Source organism: Hydra vulgaris, chromosome 12 (genome assembly GCF_038396675.1).
Source record: "Hydra vulgaris chromosome 12, alternate assembly HydraT2T_AEP".
Taxonomy (NCBI): domain Eukaryota; kingdom Metazoa; phylum Cnidaria; class Hydrozoa; order Anthoathecata; family Hydridae; genus Hydra; species Hydra vulgaris.
This window is the reverse complement of record NC_088931.1, coordinates 27,119,028-27,127,500: the sequence shown is the minus strand read 5'-3', so window position 1 is coordinate 27,127,500 and position 8,473 is coordinate 27,119,028.

The following is an 8,473-nucleotide window of genomic DNA, read 5'->3' as shown; positions in this document are numbered from 1 at the left end:
CCTTAACAACTTCATTATAACTGTTCTAGAGGATCCTTCTTTTCTGACTCCGTTTCGATGAGCTCGTTCAATTTCTATTTCATTTAGTCCCAACTTATTTACTAAGAATAATTTAACTTTCTCCTCAGTTTCATTCCATGTTTCTTTCACACTTTCTGGTAATCCGTCTAATCTTAAATTATTTCTTCTCAATCTGTCTTCAAACTTTCTTAGCTTTTCATTCATATTTTGCGTTGTAATGTTTTCCTTTTCTACTCGCTCGTTATTTTGCTTGTGGATAATTGATAATTTTTTGTCAAAAACTTCATCATGAAAGTTTAAGCTCAATTTTATGTCTTCGATATCTTTTACTATTATCTTTATTTTGTTTGCATTTTCTTTAGAGTTTTCTTCTACTTTGTCAAGTCTCTCGTTAATTATTTTTGTATTTGCGCTTAAGATATCTATAAATATTTGTTGTTGTTGTTTAAGCATCGTTTCCATTTCTTTTCTATATTCTAAAAACATTTCCTTCAGCATTTTTTAACTTCTACAAGCGTAACTGACATTTTAGATGTATCTTTTATTTTAATAATTTATAACAACTTAAATAACTTAAATAGTAATTGGTTGATAGATATTTGAAGAGCTGTTAAAAAGCGTCTGTTCGCTGCAACGTTTTCCGTCGGGTCATCGTGTCACTGTCTGGTATGGATTTTGGGCTGGAGGCATAGTTGGACCACACTTTTTAGAAAATAAGGCTAGTCAAAGAGTGACTTGTTACTGGTGCTCAATATCGCGACATGATAACCCAGTTCTTTTTGCCGAAAATGGAAGATATTGATGTGGTCAATATGTGGTTTCAACAAGACGGTGCAACATGTCATACAGCCCGTGAAACACTTCAACTACTATATGAGACATTTCTAGTTCGCATACTCTTTCGTTTCAGGGATCAGAATCGGCCCCCAAGGTTGTATGATATAACACCATTTGATTTCTTTTTATGGGGTTTTATATATATATATATATATATATATATATATATATATATATATATATATATAATATATATATATATATATATATATATATATATATATTATATATATATATATATATATATATATATATATATATATATATATATATATATATATATATATATATATATATATATATATATATAGAGAGAGAGAAAGAGAGAGAGAGAGATATAGAGATATATATGTATACATATATATAATATATATATGTATATATATACATATATACATATATATATATATATTATATATATATATATATATATATATATATACATAAATATAATATATATATATGATATATGATATAACACCATTTGATTTCTTTTTATGGGGTTTTATTTATATATATATATATATATATATATATATATATATATTATATATATATATTTTATATATATATATATATATATATATATATATATATATATATATATACATATATATAATATATATATGTATATATATATACATATATATATATATATATATATATATATATATATATATATATATATATATATATATATATATATATATGTATATATATATATATTCTTTAATCCTGACATAGTTATAGTTTCATATTTACATACCACTTTTAAAAAAACTATAATTTACAATTAAAACTCTGGTATATAAAATTTAGAACTAAAGACATTACAGAGAAATACTGGCTGACAAAAAACTTGTAGTAAGTTTTTTGTCAGTATTCATTATTATATTTAACATATATTATATTTAAAAATTATATATAAAATTGCGCAAAACAAATTTAACCGGATTGACTATATGTTGTTTATTATAAAGTTGATATATTAAAGTTTGTTAACATATTAAATTTTGGTAATATATTAAATTTTAAATTACACAATGTTACACAATGTTCAAAAATTACATTAAATTTTCTAAAGAAAAATCTCATTGTTGCCAAACATTGATGAAAATAAGTAAACGGTATACAGGCTTTTCAAGTTTATTAATCAAGATGAATCAGAGGATGAATGAATTAGAAGCAATTATCTTGTGAATATAGACAGTGGTGGGTTAAGACTTTTCGGGGCCCGGGGCTTTTTTAAAGTAAGAGGCCCCTTTTCATGGGCAACGACGAAAATAAGTAAAATAAGAACTTTCTTGAAAAAGCCATCGCTGATATTTATTTAAGTTAAGATTTTATATTTATTTTATTAAATTAAGTTAAGTGATTTCTATCTGCTTTTCTTTTCCGCATACTTAGCTATCATATCGTTGAAATCCATAGTTTCTAACAATTTTGATTCAATAGTTAATCTTGCTGTATTACTTAAATAACTATGGAGCATTGTTGATCGGTGCATGTTCTTTACTCTTTTAAGAGAAGAGAATGATCTCTAAGCCACGCAATTTGTTATTGGAATAGTTAGAAACAAACAATATGCTGTATAAACATTCGGAAATACATCAATAATATCGGTTTCAACAATCCAATTTAAAACATGCAAAGGAACCAATGTGTTTTTTAGTTTCAGATTTATCTTTTTTATGAGAAAAAAAACCTGGAAGTTGCAACTTTAATAATAATACAAATTATTCTACTTCAAAAATGAAACTATCTTTTAAATCCTTTGAATACAGTTCTACAATTTTTTTTGCGCTAACTTGCAATTCCATGATACTAATAGTTAACAGCTTTGACAGAAATCCAAATAACTTATTTAGGTGGCTGTAACTAGGGTTAGGACTATTGTAATTGTAATGAAAACAATAACAGTAACAATAATTATTGTTATTGTATTAACTTAATTTAGAAACAATAACAATACTTGTGATTTACAACTATTGTAACTCTGTAATACAATAACAATAAATATTGTATTGCAATTCATCTTTATAAAGCAATAACAATATCTGAAAAAAAAATGTATTGTAATGACCCACTACAATAACAATAAACGTTGTATTGTAATTTGTCTTTGTAATACAATAGCAATATATTGTTATTATAATAAAATTTAAGAAGAATTATTATGTTTAACTGTTTGTGTTACTAAACTTAGTTTTCATATATATTTTAAGTTCCTTTGCAGCATTAAAATCAAGAGGAAAAAATAAAAGCGCTAAATAAAATAATTTATGAATGTTATTTTTCATAATAGTAAGGCTATCATCAGACTGGCAATATTTTGCGGCTATTTAGAGCTTAGAAATACATAACAAGATAGATGATGTGAAATCTAAATATGTAAAAAATAAAATTTGCAATATATTGCAAATCCGTAAATAAGAAATACCAAAAATAATAGTAAGTTCGTCAGAAATGAATATAAATACGTTAAAACGCGTTAGCTTTTCTACTTTAATGTAAAGTAATACACTACAATAGTTATTGTAATTGTTTTCATCAAAACAATACAATAGTTATTGTAATTTTATTTCATTAAAACAATACAATACAATAGTTCTCGAATTTTATTGTATTGTTAAAAAAAAAACAATACAAAACTTATTGTAATTGTTTTTCATCACAGCAATACAATACCAAAATAAATTTTTTTTATTGTTTCTGTAATATTACAATACAATATTATTGTATTGTAATGTGTAATTGTATTTAATTTTTACAATTACAATTACAATAGTCCTAACCCTAGCTGTAACCATCACTTCTTATAGTTAGCTGTGTCTCAAGTTTGTCAATAATGACAAAAACTGTATTCACTCGAAACTTGTCAGATATGTTTAAAGTATCAACTTTGTTTTCTCCGTTGCTCAATTTTTTAATTAATTTTCTTTTGTTCTTATCAGAATAGTTTTTTTCAATAAACGAACTAAGTTTTTTTTATTCATTCTTAAATCTTGTAAAGTCTCTCGTAAGTTGTTTACATAGTCAATTAGTGAAAGTAACATACTGTTTGCTGTATGCAAATCTAATTCAACTTTTTGATGAAATTTGCTAACTTCATTAAACCTCATACGTACCCGGTGGGCACAGGACGTAAAAAAGACGTCTTTTAAACGTCTATTGAACGTTTTGGACGTCTTTTGAACGTTCAAAAGACGTCTTATTTAGGTCCTGTGCCCACTGGGTATGTGATGCCAAAGTACAGCCTTAAATGCAAACTCTAGCTTAGTGATCTTATTTAATAAACACACAGCTTCATAACGAGAATCAGATTTTTCTTCTGTATCCTCAGTTATAAGACATAACGCTGCATGAATCCCATCAAAATTTTCTACTAAACTTTTTGAAACATCTGACCTACCATGACCATCGTGTATCTGATAGGCGCTTGAGTGTAGCATGCTTTCTTTTCAATAAATCCCATCTGTGTGTTGAAGCTACAAAAAATGAATACAAACTTTGCAGAACGCCAAAATATTCGATAGAGTTGATACACTAACTGATACTGCACTGCCCTACTAAGTTTAAAAAACATCCAGCGCAGGGGGTATAAAAAGCTCACTCCGCTTTTTTAAACGTGTTTGTAATTCAGAAAATTTACCAGACATAGTGCTTGCATTATTGTATGCCTGTCCACGACAATTGCTTATATCAATATCATACTTTTCCAGTAGATTTAAAATGCCAGTAATCAAGAATTTACCTTTGTGGCTTTTAATTTGTAGAAAACAAAAAAATTGCTCATACAAGTGTCCATTTAGATAATAACAAAATATTACAGAAAGTTGATCCACGTGAGAAATATCAGGCGTAGAACTACGATAATTCCCCAGTATTTTGCTTTTTTTATTTCTCTAATAATGTGTGTTAAAACCTTTTGATATATAAAATCAATTAGCTCTTCACAACTAGTTTTAGACAAATAAGATACATTACCTTTGCCTTTATTTGCAAAAGTGTCAATGTGTTGCTTTAAAACAGGATGAAATTGAGTCAACAGTTCTAACACGCTTAAGTAATTTCCGTTATTTGACGATCCTTTAACTTCATTATGGCCTCGAAGTGCTAAACCTCTTCCGGCTAAAAAACGAATAACTGCTACTATTCTAATCTTGCTTTTAACCTGGCTTATCATATATTCTTTATGCTAATCTTGCCTTTAACCTGGCTTATCATATATTCATTGATATGAGATATTTTTCTTTATGATTTCTATCCACCTAATCATACATTGAATATATTCCTTGCTGTTTTCGTGGCCAAAAATAATTTCCGATTGTAAAAACCACTTTTGACAAATATATTTTGGTAATCGGTTAAAAACAATTTGCAAAAATAACAAAGTACACATCCAGTGGATTTAGAAAACATTAACCATTTTCGGTCACACTTTTCGCCATTACTCATCACTTTTTGAAAATATTTAACCGAATAATATTTATACTGATTTTTGAACATTCGTTTCGAAGATTCGAAATCAGAGTCTTTATTTTGAAAAAAAAGCATACCCATAGTTTAAATACTTCATACGTTCATTTTCTTTTAATTGTATTGGCCATAAAGCAGGGTCTTTATGTAGAATAGTATCTAGGGAAAAAAAATCATGATAAACATAAGCTTAATAAAAAAAATAAAAAGTAATAAGTGTCATAAAAAGATATTGTAATGAATGTCATAAAAAGTGATTATTTATAGAAAAATAATATTAAATGCCTAAAAAGTAAATTGTTTGTTTAGCAGATGTTAGAGGTGTCAATAAAGATAGTTAAAATTGGAGTACCTGAGTCAAGTTCATTCTTACACTTTTAACTTCGCAAATTTTATTTGAAGGATCGAGACAGGCTACCTCATTTTCCGTGTTATTGTTTTCATCTTTTCTTTTACTGTTTTTATTATTTTCTACAGTTTGTGGAAATTGCATATTGATTTGTTTTGATGAAAAAAAATTTATCATTTTTGGAAGTTTAGCTACCATTTTCTCTCTCACTCTCTTTCTTCAATCTCCTTTTCTAAAGCTCTGCTTTCATTTTTTCTTGGCATATTAATAATAACTGTATTACCTGAAAAGTGTTAAGCTATTCGTTTTTTCTCTTAAATCTTTTCTTTCGCAAGTTTTGCGCTACAGCTTTTATATGCATTCACACAAGAATTCCTTTGTGCGGAAGTACAAAAGAGTTCTTGTGAGTTGCAAGGAGTAGCAATCAAAGACAATATAATTCAAGTCATTAATAATTTTCTATATATTCAATATATTCAAGTCATTAATGATTTTACAAAGGGAATTGTTTTTGTAGCAATTTGTGCAAATATTACTTTCGATTTTTGATATAAAGCGCTGCTACTAATCGAGGAAAATTAGAACTGAATAGCGCTCCTCCGTTAGTCCAAGAACGGAAAAAAGATTTTAATGAAGCGTTTTTTTTGTTGGCAGTCTTTTTTTATTTTTGTGTTTTCAATTAGACAATTAAGTGAATTTAACTTTGTCCTCTTTTAATTTAGTAAAAGATTTAATTTTCAGAGTTAATAAAAAATCTTTTACTTTGAATAGGAGTCCCCAAAATTGTGGGGCCCAGGGCTATAGCCCCCCTAACCCCACCTCCTTTTAATCCAGCCCTGGAAATAGACACTAAAAAGAGCAAAAGGGGTTTTAAATAAATACTTCAATCATTGCAGTGGGAAAAGCCTAGAACAGATGGTTAAAAAGTGAAATTATTTTTAAGTGCACATTTGAAGGATTGATTAAAAAATACAAAAATATTAAGTTTCAAAGTAAAACAAATATTATCCAAGTGCTAAAAACTTAATGAAAATTATAAATCTCATACGTTTATTTTGGACGATGAAGCTTTTTACACTATATGTACATAAAAGAGCTACATAACTGTACACTTACTTGTAACAACCGATTTTTCACAGATGGTATCAAAGATAGTGCAGAAAATGTAAAATTCAGAGTTAAAGTCAAACTTTTTTGAAGCTACTATTAATTAGTATTAAGTTGGCATCTTTATTCGAAAGAAATGAGCAATTTTCATTTCCTAGTCATAAAATAATAAAAATTGAATAGTTTGTTTTAGCCTGACTAGTAATCATGGAAAGAAAGTCGACAAACTAAGAAAGAGATCCGTCAAGTTTAAAACTTGGTCAAAAAGTGATTAGGTGTATCAATACAAATCCGTGCTATATTCTGGATTTGCATTGATATTGAAAAAAAAAAGCCGTGTATTCCCAAGTCTACAATTCAAGAAGTCAAAAAGAGATATGATTACAAGACAAACAAAAACAGAAATTCCCTGGAAATCTTAATAACAATTCAGCGAAGGCTAAAAACGTGGTCGAAAATCGTTACGAAAAAAATTTCAAGGAAAATAATAGTGCATTATAATGGATGGTAAAACCTATTGCAAACTTAACTGTTTGACGCTCCCAGACCAGCAATTTTATACAATTCCGAAAGGAACACACCTTGGGTTTTGTTAAAAACAGTTAAAACTAAGAAAATTTCCAAGAATTTTTTGTTATGGCAAGCCATCTGCTCATGTGGTTTCAAAACTCAGCCGTTTACATGAAAGAATGTTTAAAAAGCGATTTTTGCCTATGATCCAAAAATATAATGATCCATTCAACTTCATAATCTTTGCATTTTGTTATTCTTCAAAAAGTATAATTGAATAACATAAACAAAATGATGTTGATTTTTTTTTACCAAAAAACATGAATCCAGCAAGCGTGCCGCAACTTAGTCTAATTGAAAAATTTAGGGCAAGTATGAAACGTAAGCTGCATAAGAAAGGAATAATTGCGACAGACATCAATCATTTTAGTCGATTTTAGTATGTAGCATCCCAAAGTTTTAAAAAAACTGTTGCCCAAAAGCTTATGAGAGGTATCCGCACAAAACTGAAAAAATATAGTAATCAACTCAAAGATGTTTTTTAAAACCTTCACTGTATTTAGCAAAAAACTTGATCGAAAACAAAAATAAAAAACCCAAAATCGATTAAGTGATTCTTAAAATATTTTAAAAATCCCATTGGTCATGGTCATGACTACCTTAAAACAGCAAATAATACATTTGGCTAAAAAACCTTTGGCTAAAAAACCAAATAATACATTTGGCTAAAAAACTTTGTTTAATTATACTATTTACTTTGTTTAATTATACTATTTAATTATATCATTTACATTCAAAAAGTCTGCGCCCTCCTTTCCCATATTAAAAAAAAATCTTCTATGGTATTTTAAAAATGTTTATATGTGACCATATATCAATAATGACTTTTAATTCCTTCTACACAGCATCAGAGACATTTTCAAGTTATAGTCGGGTTTTTTTTTAAATATAGTCAGTCGGGCATTTGACACTCTTCAGTCGGGTGATTTTTAGTTTTGAAGCCTCTTTTTTATTTGATTTTTTTAAGAAAGCAGTCTGCACTTTATAAGGATTCTACCCTCCCCCTCCATCCCTTTACATTTTATTCACAAATTCCCCCTTGATTAAAGAACATATTTGGCTATATCATCAACATATAACAAATTACAAACACACATTTAAAACTAACTG